This window comes from Falco cherrug, chromosome 17 (assembly GCF_023634085.1).
Source record: "Falco cherrug isolate bFalChe1 chromosome 17, bFalChe1.pri, whole genome shotgun sequence".
Classification (NCBI taxonomy): domain Eukaryota; kingdom Metazoa; phylum Chordata; class Aves; order Falconiformes; family Falconidae; genus Falco; species Falco cherrug.
In genome coordinates this window covers 223028-237181 of record NC_073713.1, presented here as the reverse complement: position 1 = coordinate 237181, position 14154 = coordinate 223028, and the positions used below count along the sequence as shown (strand labels likewise).

Genomic DNA, 14154 nt, shown 5'->3' with positions numbered 1-14154 from the left:
ATAACAGATACAATACAGGATGTTTTTCATGTTACCTTTGGAGACTTCTGATTGCTGACTGCAAAGGCGATAACACTGATATGTTGCCATGGTGCTTTTTAGGAATGTTACACATTGTGCTGCTTGAATGCTAATAAAGGAAGACAAGTATTACTAGTCCACTGAATCTGCAAAATCCTCAATAATATAGCACCAACAGGTAAAAAATGCCAAGAGAATGAACATTTCTGAAGTCCTAGAGTGGCAGAAGAAAATAACAGGTTTTCCAGCTCATCTTACCTGCTCTTTCCTGTTCCATGTGTCCAGAGCAAACATTGCTGAGGAATTATGGTCGCTCATCACGCCGTTCTGTGCAAGACCCAAGGAAAGCTAGGAGGTTGTACAGTTATCTCCCTTGGTGTAATTCTAAACTATACAACCTACTACCTCAACCTGGATGCATGCAGTCAAAAATGCTGAAAGCTACCCAACACTTCACAGCCGACATAATGTCAGGGTTTCTAGTTAAAAAAAAAGTCCTCAAAATTCTCAGTGCACTAATTTAGAAGTAATTAATGCTTTGCTGGTGAAAGACACCAAAACCAAATGCAGCTCCCCACACTGCATATGTTAATAGATAAGACACAGTAAGCCATGGTTATTACTTCTAGATATAGACAAGATCATGGTCACTTTTCACACAAGAGGGAATTTTGCCTCTGGCCAAAAGAATACCTTTCCTCTTCCACAGTAAATGCATCTGCACTACAGCACAGAACATACACATACGTCTTTTTAAAGCACTTGAATAAGGCTTAGGATGACATTTGTCCTAACATGTCTTTTCCTTTTTGAACACATACAACATTAACCTTGGAACATGCATCTTGACTCCTGCATGTTTAAAGCATGGTTGCAGGAGTGGGATTAGGAGAAAAAGGGTGGGAAGTTTTAAGTAAATTTAACCCTTGCATCAAACTCTTGTTAAGATTAACGATTTTAGAAATGCAACACTGAGCCACTCTTTAGCAGTCAGAATAAGGTGTTCTCTTAACAAGGAACACATTACATTTTTAACTTGTATTAGTTCACAGTCAAACAACCAGGATGTTATCATTGTGACTCATTCCCATTACCCACCAAGGTATTACTTAGAGCAGCATGCTGCCTATTTATTATGGCTTACAAACAGGGATTAGCATCTTAAAATATGCTAGTGCAGACAGTGGAACTGAATCAGTCCTGAGATCCTGCCTCTCAGGTGAATGCATCCTCAGGCACAGCAGCTCTGTAATGGAAGGGGATTACAAGGGAATCAAACCCTATGAACAAACGCTGAGCAGTGCTGAATAGATGGCACCTTGGTTGTTTCTGTTTTCTTAGGATAAAGTAGCATTGCTGATTATGAAAAAGTCAGTGCTCTACCTTTACATTCAAATCCTGACTAGAAATAAAGGAGGAAGACGAGAAATAATACTACTCTTCAGAATTCCGCTTGCAGCAGCAGAAGAGCATTTGAAAAAACCCAATCCTTCTGCTAGGTTCAAATGTACGTAATGTTTATAGTATCAGCGGAATTTATAATGACTCCATATTTGGTAAAGTTTACTTTGACCTGATAAGGCTCTGTGAAAATACAACATATTATTTTAGTTAACAGGGCAGGAAAGTACCCTAACAATAGAGTCACTGTTAACCATTTTATTAGTTAGAACAGTGATCCAGCCACAAATCTGGGTAAGGAAACCATGGCTCTTTGGCCCTCAACACTGACCAGGAGCTTTACTGCTGTCTAAAAGCATCCTGAAATTATCCCAATTCCTTGATGCAACGTCATAATTTTTGTGCACTGAACATCTGCCTTCTGACACGAAATCCAATGATGTAACTAATGTAGCCCTATGGAACCCAATGAACCTGTATGCTCATTTAGGGTGATGGAAGATCTCAAATCCCACCTGATTTCTGTGTGACCCAGGAGACTTAACTCCCCTTTAGACTTTCAAAAATGTCCTATTTCATATTCTGTAGCTATAAACTAAACCATTTCCGTGTCACATGGCTAGGCCACTCATGTTTTATACAACTTATAATTACAAGTATTTTCCAATATCTCTGTCTTGTCATGAATGGTAGATATTATATAATTCAAACAATTTAAAAATTATTATCTCCCTCTGATCAGTTTAATCAAGGAAAGTACTGTTAACAACACCACTGCATTGAGACTAACACAGGCGTACCTTGCAGACCAGGCAGTTTTAAGCAGAGCTGAGAAAAAACCTCTCCAATAATTTGCTCTAAAATAGAAGGCAGGGGAAAGGTGTTTTGTTTCATTTATATCCTCAACTCAGTAAAGGTCCTTTCATAGATATATTACAATAGAGAACTCCTTATGAAAAAAATCCTTACTCCCAACTTGTGCCTAAATAACCTAAATTTTTCTTAGGTTGGCAAGTGCCACTGTGACTGTTTTGTTCATGACTCGCCACCTCTCCTTGCTGCTCTTCCATCGCAACTTCAACTTCCTCTTCATCACCACATTTACAAATCCTTGAGCTGTCAGCCCTGTGCTGGCACTTATTCAAAGAGCATTCTCGCTCCCTCCCCCGTCACTATATTGAGCTGAGCCCCGCTTGGCACATGTGCTTTTGCTGCAAGTACCAAGACCTGCTCCAAGGTGCCATAGCAGTGTCCAAGCACAAACCACTGAGAGAAGGTCCTCACTGGGAAAATATTTGTATCCAAGCTCCCACGTGTACTAACACCTCTCTGCAGAAATGTGATGGTAATAAGCAAGTCCTTCTGTGGACCTGTAGGCAACCTATGCTCTCTTTACAGAGCATTACAAAAATACTTTAAGATAAAGTATTTTCTAATTACTAAAGCAGCTTCTGTCCCAGGGTCTGATACCTAACTCACCCTCTGGTCAATTTTTAGATACCTCTGTAGCCTGATTATCCGGGCAAATTAAAACCAGATTATCCTGGCAAATTTTCCCCATTTTTGAAAGCTTGGCTTTAGAATTACAGGTATTTTGTTCCCACCGCTCTAAGCTCAGATGAAGCTTGGACAGATGAGTGTATTTGCATCTCAGAGTAACTGTAATTTCAAGCAGAAAAGAGTGTCACACATCTAGTCGTTCCACCAATTAGAATATCTCTGCTATTACTGACATGAAGCATTGAGTTTAGGAATAGAGATCAAATATTAAAACAGAAGTCATCTAATTACCACTGCTTCACAATACCTATGAATGCCTGACTCTTTGGTAACTACCTATGTAGTACAGACATTCTTCAGGGAGGAAAGCAAGAGAGATTCACAGCACTGGTGTCTATTAAGACACTTTCTTTTGGTGGCATGAATCTCCATGTTTGTTTTCTGGTGATTTTTGTCAATTATGTCTTTACCCAATTAGCACAATCATATCGAATTATGTAATTAGACTAAATATGTAATCTAATGATAATGTTCAATTATGATATGTATCAATGTTGTAAAAGTTCCTATTAAAAATTGTGATAGGGAGAACTGCATTACATGTAGAGCTGTGTGTTCCTATGTAAGTTCATGTGCCCCAGAGCCTATTGTTTGTGAACCCTGTTAGGCCTCTTGCTTTTTCAGAACCACAGAAATGATTTCACACTTCTGTGAACAAAAGGAAATCTCTGTCCCAGCCCAGCTAGTTTTATTTTAAAGCAACATTATAATCAAAATTGTGTTCTTTTACTTAGTGTAACCCTCTGAATTCTGAAATACAGTAGCTTAAGTAAACGTGAAAAAGACTGCTGTCTTATCACACAGAAGATGGAATTCATGTTCAATGAATACTTATTTTCAAATGGAAAGGAAATGTCATTGTAGCAGTTCTTCCCAGAGAGATCACAGGTTTCTGCCTCTGAACTTAACAACAGCCCATGCCACTGACCTCAGAAGACCTTAGATCAAGGTGCAAGCTTTAGTCTGGACTATGAAGTTATGCAGAAGTATCGCTCCTCTTACCGCCTGCTCCCTTCATGGACTTCAGGCGAGAGAAACATTCAGAAACCTGCTTCCCCTACTTTACACTACACAAACCCAAACTTTAATTTTTCCACAAATGAGGAGAGAATTCAAATCCAGAACTGATTTTTGAGGACTGAATGGCTGCAATATTAAAGTATTTATTTTTTTGAAAACCATGCTTCAATGCAAAGCAGCTATTTAGTCACAATCCACAGAAAAGGAGGGTTTCAGAGGGGAGAATATTCACAAATAATGACACAGAAAATACTGCCCCTGCAGCTCTACCACATTTTGTGTGCATTTAAAAACCACTCCTATTGACTTTACAGATATGAACAAGAGAGTAAGGATACCAGCAATGGGAATTCAGTACAGATGTATTCAGGAAAGCTGAATTATATTTTGTTATTATCCTCAGTAAAATCATCAGCTGAGATTTGGCTCTGAATCTTTATGGATGTGAATGATGCTGAAGAAGGAAGAACCCACCTTCACTTTCAGATCCCAGGCAGGCTATTGCAGGGCTAGCCAAGGAGCGGGTGGAAAGCAGAAAATACTCGTGAAGCAAATATATTTCCTTAAGTCATTGAGAAAAAAATAAATACCAAACCCCACAAATGATACTTGTTCCAGTTTGAGGTCTGAAAACTTGTTTGCTAAATTTCAGCCCAGAGTGATCTTTTTTACAGCTGACTTTCATAAGCCTCAGACAGAAGAGATTGTACAATGGAAATGCTGACATGATTCCTTACTGGTCATCTCACCCATTCAGCTTTACTTGATGAAACTTTGTTATTAGAACTTAGTTGTGATGAGGAACCTCAAGAGGTTCCAACGTTTACTCTAGCTCAGAGAACTCCTAGAAGTCTGGCAGATATGCTAAACAGGGCTGGAACTTCAAGAGTCTGCAAAACAAGGAAAGAAGTCTCATCTGGGCTCAGCTGAAATCCAGAGCAAGTAAATATTTTGGAAGCTGTCCAGAACTTTTCAACACATTTAAAAAATGGCGTTTGCCTCAATTTTTAGCAAGAGTTACAGCAATCTGAAGATTTACTCAATATTACATTACAGTATCTGGTACTTTCTAGGGGAAAGGTAGCCACGCTCTCACTCCTGAACCATATAGAGCTTTTTGTCAGCAGCTGGAGTGCAGCATCAGCTCAGGGTTATACAACACATGACATAGACACTTTGTGCTGGGTCTAAGGGCAGATCAGTGATGCTGCTGGGCAAGGTGACACAAGGGCTGCAAGGCTGATTGCTCTGACCACAAAACCTAGGTTATTTTGCTTAGCCCAGGCCTGCCCTGTGATTGAGCAGTGCTCTATGCTTCTTGTGTGAAGCTCAGTGAGCCCAGGTTGAATACTCTTGTTCAAGATTCTGCACACCATAATAAGGACCCAGAGCCAAAGCTGTTTTCACATCCGCACTGAAAACTAAAGGAACTCATAGGTGATCACCAGGAAGCTGTACCAAAGCCTGGTGCCACTGCCAGGGTGGCATGGTGAGGCTGTATTTCAGCACGATACTGCATATCTACAACCAAAGGCTCCACAGGCCAGCTGGAGCACAACTCCTCTCCTCCTCCAAACTGCTGTAGCCAATGTTCCTAAGTTATGGAGACTTCCTGGCTCAAGGGCAGGTGTCTGTCTTAGTCTTGCATTCCTCCCCTAAGAACATCCTCTCCTTATTTTCTCCCTTACTGATTTAAAAGCACAAATAAACAGAGGGGGAAAAATAAGTCAGATTACTGAAATAATCAGAACACTGAAATTTATCTGCTTTTTAAGATTTTAACCAGATTTGATTATCTAAATAAGGGCATTTGGATATGGTTCAAGTTGCAGGGTACACAATTACATTCTGCTTATCATGAATCCCATTTGCCACTGCATATGGTTATTCTAATTACCCGAATGCTATTGTGTGCTCTTCTGCTGATAAGGGCTCACTGTGCTCCACACCAGACGAGACTGGGAAAAGGGGGAGCACACAAATGTAATAATTTTCATACCCCAGTGGATACTGTGCAACTTGCTTGTCTGCAAGGGACCTTACAGGTGCGTTCAGTGAAAGATGCCAGGAACAGAAAAGAGAAATGGCCTTGTTACTCCAAGGGAGAAAATCATGATTTACCAAGCCTGAAAAATCAGAGGAATCTGCTTTGGAAAATCTTTGGTCTGGTCTTCAGGCAAGAACTACTGCTTCTAGTTTAAACTGTAACTGGCCAAATGAAATGCAATTGTAGTAAAGCCTCCCCAGATGCAGATATAGCCATGCAGTTCCACAGGAGGCATTTGTTTTCCCCTTGGGAGGTACTAAAGCAATGACTCTGCCTATTGCTAGAGAGAGGGACTGCATTAATTAAGGTATCAATTTTTGAAGAGGATTTGGGGACTTTTTCATGTCCTCCAGGCCTTCTTGGTACTTTCTACATTCAGGTGCTCTGGTTTGTTTCCAGCTACAGTAACTGCCTTCTATTTCTTTAAGTTCCCCTGCAACATCAAACTGGGTGAAGTATTCAGTACTTCCTGCCCTTAGCAATTTTGCAGTGTGTCTCTCCGCTGTTATGCAGTTGCTGTGCCTCAGTGACAGATGAAGAGATCTCTGTGCACTCTGTATGGCACTTGGATCAAAGCTGTTGCATAAATGTAAGCTCCTTACCAACAAAGAGAGGAAAAAAATTCATAAGAAACACACAGGTAGAAGCTCCACAGACTCCAATTAGTTTTTTCTATCGTAAAGAGAAGACACATTTCAAGGTTCTTCACATCATTTTTTCAGACTCCAGTTTTGCTCTACAACTTAATGAAGTGCAGTGAAATACAACCAACAGAAAAGAAATACAAATTAACGCTGAAAACACAATACAGTTCTTTTCAAAAAGCTGAGCTGAAAAAACAAAAGGGTGGGGGAGAATATTGGAGGCTATAGTTAAAAAATAACAGGGGGCAGTTTAACAAGAAACAAACTAAAATAAATTCTAAAATTTAGTAAAACATAAGAGGAGAAGGAGGAGAGGGGAAAGGCACATGAGCTAGTGGCAGGAAGGCAGAAGTGGGAGCCAGGCCATCCCAAGTACTAAGTTTGGCACAGGGAGTGCAGCCTTAGCAATGCCAAGCAAACAGGTATAGTGGGAGAGCACTGCAATACAAAGACCCAAATTACATGTAGCATCGTGGCAGAAAGCATGGCTACACTCTGCTCAGAGAAGCTATGCTGGTATTGCTGACAGATGTGCCAACTCTTCCTATGCCCATGGTGGTGTCCTCTCTGTGGCCATGCTGCTGCACCCAGTGCTGCAGAAGACACCAGTGTTCAAGAGGCTTCCTTGGGCATGTTTACCCTGTCCCATAAAGCAGAGGCCACAGCGTCTCCAAGCTCACGTCAGGCTGAGCTGACGCATACCCACACAGTGGCACAGATACCCTTTTTCTTTGCCAAGCACCAGAAAACCAGAAGCAACCAGAAAACATGCTTAGCCTCAGAATACAATGTGATGGTTCTCCTCACAGAAGCACAGGGCTTGCATCTTTGCCCCATTTCTGATGGTACATTTCTAAGTTTTGCTTCCTAAGTATCCAGCCATGTTTAGATCAAGTCTCTCACCGAAGGAGGGGGGAGGGGGGGGAAGGGAAGTTAGATACTGACTAGCAGGTCCCAACATAGTCAGTGAGAAATTACACTACAATGTTTAAAAAAAAACAACACACGTTTCTGCTTTCCTGTTCTTTGATTCAAATACTGATTTTTCTAATCCAAAAATATGCTTTCAGACCCAACTGTGGTATCTCATTTTGCGACACATCTGCCCAATTTCCCTGCCATGGGCTTTTGGCTCTCTCAAAGCAATGTCACCTGAAGTGCTAGCCTCTAGAAACATCCATGACAAATTCCAGGCTTTTCTCAGCAAATTCTGCCAGAAGCCTGATGTCTCCAAATGGCTTTACAGAGAAGAGACCACCATGCAGAAATACGTATTATATTGGGAACTGGGTTTGACCAGCTCATTTCTCTTTGGCGGTTAGATGAAATGAGCCAATTCTTCCTTTGTAGCCATAAGACAGGAATCTAATGCAGTGAATATTCACAGCATTTTAAAACAAACAAACAAAAGCCAACACAGAATATTAACAGCTCCTCTGGGAAAAACTGTTTTTACTGTCACAACTGGATGTAGTCTCATCCTGCTTCGATCACTGCCCATGACGATACCCTACTCATTCCACTAAGGATGAAACAACGTCCACTAGCAAAACCAAAGTGGAGGCGGGAACCAGCACCACATGCCAAAGGAGATCTTGACTCAAGGTCCATATTCTGGACAGTACCCCACAACCAGGCTTCAGTGTGGCCTTGCAGCACCCTTGCTTGGAAGAGACTTATCCGTCCCCCTCAGCCACCTCTTACTGTCTGTTTTTTGAAAAGCCAAGCCATTACCTGTGGCCATGCGTCTTAAGGCCTTTTCCATACAGGTAAATGAAACCTGAAGAGAGGTGCTCAGCGCTCATCCTGTGCTGTGGCAATGGTAAGCACACAGCTGGAAAAACAGCTGCCTCGCACTACAGAGACAGCCCAGCAGCAAAAGTTCTTCTGGAAACCACGCATCTGCTGCAGTGCAGCTTTTATACCTTAATCTCCCATACATGCAGGAGGTGAATATTGACCACCAGCTCCTGTACCCAGATGCATGGTCACACAGAATGCCAAACTGTGCATTTTATTTTCTTTTTTAAAAGCTAGTTTCAATTCACAGGGAGAAAGAAAAGCAGTTAGACTGAAATTTTATTAGCAGAAGCCTTCTTTGACATCGTTTTATGCTTCTATAGTAAATAGAAAACACATAGAAAACCCTGGAAATTCAGCAAGGAAAAAAACCCCAAACTTTTTTGGACTGCAGCAGTGTGCGTCAAACCAACCAAGTTCAAAACCAGAGAAATTTAAAAGTGGAAATGCAGACCAAATCTCTGGTAGAATTAACACTGAACGCTGCTGGAAAAAAACAGTCAGACTTTATTTTGAGTTTACAGCCTAATTATTCTCATATAGAATCTGTATGTGAGGTTTTTAAAAAATGACTTTTTAAAAAATAATTGTTCCACTTTCATAACTTAAAAATGTTAGTTTTATGCAGCAGGTTTTATATTGCCTGCTGACATGGTGAGGTTTTTCCAGCATGATTGTTTTCCCTTAAAAACTATTTTGAAAGACACAAGTACCATGAAACTGGAAGGGATGGGGTTCTACAATAAAGTGGTTTTTGAGACAGAATAGTAGTTGGAGGTTCAATACCCTCCTCTGTTACAGAGCTGCAAGCCTGCAGCGTACCCAGTGATTCAAAGTTACTTGATAATAAAGGCAAACAGGAGCATATACTCCTCTCATAAACAAATTGCTGCCACTAAGCAAAGAAAGAATGGATCCAAGTTACATTATAAATGAAACAATTTTACGTGCTTCCCAAGAAGCCCAGAATCAAACCACCTAAGAACACTCCCTACCACGTCCCCACAGCCAAACCTATGCATAATGTATCTGAGCTTTAATTTCTTCGGTCTGATGTCAAATAACTCCCCTGTCCCATTTTACTCAGGCACAAATGAACTGCTGGTTTGTATGAGTGTATTTTAACACTAACCAATGCTGAAAACTGATATGATAATTGCAGAACAAGATCTGCAGCTCTAATTTTATATTTCTTAAAAAAAAAAAAAAAAAGGAGGAGGGAAGAAGGCATTAGACGAAGGATACAAAGAGCAAAGTTGAACACTGTCAGTTTAAATGCATAAACACAACACTTTGTGCACTTGCCAGATAGACACATACCTATAGATACAAGCTTGTGTGGAGTATGACCACAAGTTCGGATCTACGGGTTTGTGGCAACAGGCAGGGATCTCTTCTGTAATTTGCTAGGTGTGGGTTTTGATTTTCTATTTAAAGAGGAAAACCATTTCTGCAAATGAAATTTCAGAGCTGTTAGTAAGTAGCAGCCTTCATTCTCCTCAGCACCTTAAAAGCCCTCCTTTGGAGTAGGGGCGGGGAGGGCGGGGGGATGTTGGAGGGGCATGGGGATGTGGGGGGAAGAGTTTCTTACTGAATTTGCTATAAAATTAGCGCTGTTGCTACAGTTTCCTTCACTCCCATATAACCCTCTGGAAAAAATTAGTGAAATAAAATGAATATTAAAATAAACAAAGTAAAGTAGATCTGTGTTTCTTTCTTTTGAGTTCTTTGCTGGACAGAATTACTGATGATTACACAGTACTGGAGAATTAACAGCCAACGTTGGAGGTACATCGTTAACAGCGTAGCAAATAATCACACAGCAAAGTTTTTGTATGTAGACAGACTTGCAATACACATGCATACCCCCACCCCACAAAAAGCTGTCTCATTTCCATTCTGGCAGCCTGGTTAGGACAGATAGAAGAAACAACTGCCTAAGAGTTGTTTTAACTTTCAGAGAAGTCATTACTGGTCTGGGGTTCTATTTAAACTCTATTTTTAAAGAAAAGAAATCCTTTCACTCTGTTAAACAATCTAGAATTTTCCCCTAACTCCGTCTCTCTGCTGTCTCACTGCATTTCTTTCTAAAATGACAAATATAAAACTTCTTCAGGATTTTTCTACTAAGTATTGGAAAACAGTCATGGAGCAAAATTTTGCCACTGCAAGCAAGAAGCATCCCCTCCTTCCCCCAAAGTTTCCAAGTTTTCTTTCCTGTGTAACTAACATTTCCCATTAATGAAATCTTACTGGGTGGGCAACTGCTGCGGAGTTAGGCTGCAAAGCAGTCGGGCTGTAAGCTCCACACAGAAGTGGTGAACAACATCAGTGAGATTAATTGTCGCTTAAAGCATCACAAAATTTTCACTTTCTACCTCTTCTCTTTCTTCAGAAGATAAACTAGGTTAATGCAAGGTAGTATTATTCTCTATAAAATGAAGTAGTCAACACTTGGAAAATAATTTTGCTATTTGGATGCTTTTAGATAGTTTCCCCCACTTCTTGTGTAGGGTCTTAAAATAAATCACTTCAACCTTTCCAACCTGGTAAGTATGCAATTAAAAAAAATGCAGTTTTCCTTTATTGGAATTACTGCTTGGGCTGGGTTACAAGAAACTCCTGTTCCATCCAGCAATAGAGATGTTAAACTTTCTCCATCTGTCCAAAGGTTATCTAAATTGATCATCTAAGTTTGGATTCCTATGCTTATACTCCAATACCTACCTTAAAAGTATCCAGCTTTTCCAAAGTTTTCAGCACTCAAAATTCATGCCAAGAACAGGAGCTGCAGGGGTTCAACATCTTTGAAAAATCAGGACAACTTTTATGTTTGAGCCTGAATGCAATTTAGGAGCACCCAGAAATCAGAAAGGTCTAGCCCTGCAATAATTGTACAGCGGTCAAGGCAATGGGTCAGGGAGCACGTGGTCCTGCAGACAGAACAGAGTCACATCATGCACAAATACACGTATTGTGCACTTCTTTGGAACCAAACTGCAAACGGAATATAACAAATGCTACCCTACCAAAAATAACCCAAGCCCTCTAACTACAAAGCTCATTTATTTCAGGGAACCTAAGATTAAAATTCAAATTGTCTTCTGACCCCTCTAATAGGGCTTAAGAGGCACAATATCAGGAGTCAGTAACATTGCTGCTGCGGTACCAGTATTACGATGGCAAGGGATTTTTCTGTCAGACTTCTGCATGCCACTCTCATGCTGTAATGCAATATTGCATAAGACAGAGTATTTTCTTTATGAGTATATTAATTTTGACCCTAACACTCTTTACGTTAATGTATGTATATGAAGGTAAGCTAATTTGCATGTATGTGCTGGCAAAGAAATACTTTATTTTTTCATCTGAGACAGGAAAAAAAGCAATTATCACACTGAAGTACACATACTGTGTGGAGGTTAAATTGTTACTAGGTTTTCCTAGTTCTAAAACTCACCCCCCCACCCCCTCCTTAGTAGCTCACAATCTCACTTTCTAACCACTGGGATAGCTCAAGTCCATGAAGGAAACCAATATGTAACATTTGGGTGGCCTGTACATACCTCCTTGTGGTATAGGACACGTGTCCTCAATTCTGACTGGTCTGAATGGAAGTTGCAGGCACCCAACGCACTTCAGCAACTGCTCTTTATTACTGAGTTATTGCAGCTCTTCTCAGAGACAGAACTGAGACAGACCTTCTAAGAGCCCATCACATGCTTGCAAGGGCAGCTGTTAGGTGTTGACCCACACAGAAAATACACCCTTTATTTAGTTGCCTAAACGAGAGCCGACCTCTGCTGCAGTTCTGGCCAAACATCTCCTACTGCCTTGCTACCTGATTGGCTTTTGCAAAACAAAAGGGGAAGAATATAAAACAAAAACGAAAGGGAAGAACTGAAGCCATAGCTTCAGTTGTTAAAAAAGGAAAGAGAGGAAAAGAGAAAGCAGCAACAGCTATCTCTAGAAAAGCACCTATGTATGCCAAACAAATCCCTCAGGCAGGCCCCCACTATAAATCTGGTCGACCTCTTCTGCATTCCTGTGGGCCCTGAAGAAAGGCAGCTCGGTGGCACAGAGATTTCATTTAATGGCACCTGCGTGCTGTAAATTACAAGTATCCAGGAACCAACCTACTCCTTTTCATACATTTTGGAAAAAAAACTCATTTGAGACAGTGAACTGATAAAGGCAGCAGCAAATGAACATGGTTTTGTTTTTTGAAAGATATGGAGATATATATACGTTTTTAATGAGCACTGCATTTTAAAGATGAATTTCACTTACGTCAAATATATGCAGGGAGATTGAATGAGAGCCATAGAATATACAAGATCTGGGTTTTGAAACATTTCTCTACATTGATTAATCGTACAGCTATTGTACCTTTTGAAAACCTGATGAACATATACATAGTGGCAGAAAATCCATGATAGGCAAACGAATCTATTGTCTTCACACTGTATTTGTCTAGAATGCTAAGATTACAAATAAAAAGTTTCCACCTGTACATGAAGGATCATATTATTTATATTAAGCACTGCTATATCCTTATACTAAGCATACTTTGCTTCACTATTAATTTTAAAATATGTCAGTGATCACAGGCTTTGCTACTACAGCCTGGGACAGTCAAAAAAGTAATACACTTTCATTAGAATTAACCCAGTATAAAACTGGCATTTTATAGATTTATAGCCAAAGGAATATAGAAGGAAAGATGTAGAAATAAAGTCTCTGAAGACATAACATTGGTTTTGGTCTGTGGGTGGTATTCTTACAAACCACAAAGCATAAATGCCCTGTCCAGGAAAACTGATCATTATGGAATGCATTGTGTGCCTGAGTAAAAAAGCTGTTTGCAGCCATTTCATACTTCTCTCATGAAAACAAGACAAATAAGAAACAGCTAAATAATTGCTATTCTTTTCCCTCACCTCTTCCCTCTAGTTTTAATCCTAATCTATTTAGGCCTAGAAATACATATATATATATATTTATTTTTTTTTATACACACGCACACACACACAATCTCTCTCTCTCTCTCTCTCTCTCTCATAAACCTGAGAAGACCTGTATCAATAGATTCCTGTACTTCAAATAATTTTAAGAAATCATAAGGAAAAGGAAGATACTGACTGGAAAATGTATGAGAAACCAAATTACCTCAGTAGCAGCATTTTACAAGATTTCTTATCGAATGTGCGCTGCCATATTGCTAGGCCCAACTCTTCAAGGAACGTATTCTGGAAGACAAAATATTTATGGATATTTTCATGGCATATTTTCAAAAAATGGATTTTACCTTTATATATCCAGAGGCTACAGCTTTAGAAACAAAAGGAACAGACAAGGTCCTAAGACAGAAATTACTCCCCCCTCCTGATGTCCTGATTTTTACATATTATTTTTTTTAATTATATTCCATGTTACACCTTGGATCAAACTACTCCTGCCCTCCCCCCCACAATGAGTTAAATCTGTGGAAATAAAACATTTCTTGTAACTAAAACATTTATGAAGTTTGCCAATTCTATTACCACCAAAGCGATTAAGAAAAAATACAGCAATGTGGAAGTTGCAACAGCAAATGCATTCCCTGCTAGTTAGTAACACGCATCAACTTCTTAAACTGATTATTTATCATATATAGATCCT

At 39.9% G+C, this 14154-nt stretch overlaps 1 long non-coding RNA gene across 6 annotated transcripts in view; it reads right to left on the bottom strand.

The window, feature by feature from the left end:
• The window catches only part of LOC114016110 (uncharacterized), a 94043-nt gene that overhangs the window by 27550 nt on the left and 52339 nt on the right, over positions 1-14154 (bottom strand). For 4 of the 6 annotated variants that reach the window (XR_003560404.2, XR_003560405.2, XR_003560407.2 and 1 more), the window contains one exon: positions 13663-13742. This is a non-coding gene — a long non-coding RNA (uncharacterized LOC114016110). Of the gene's footprint in view, positions 1-11220; positions 11427-13662; positions 13743-14154 lie in introns of all 6 variants that reach the window. The other 2 variants (XR_003560406.2, XR_008735431.1) reach the window with 1 other exon arrangement.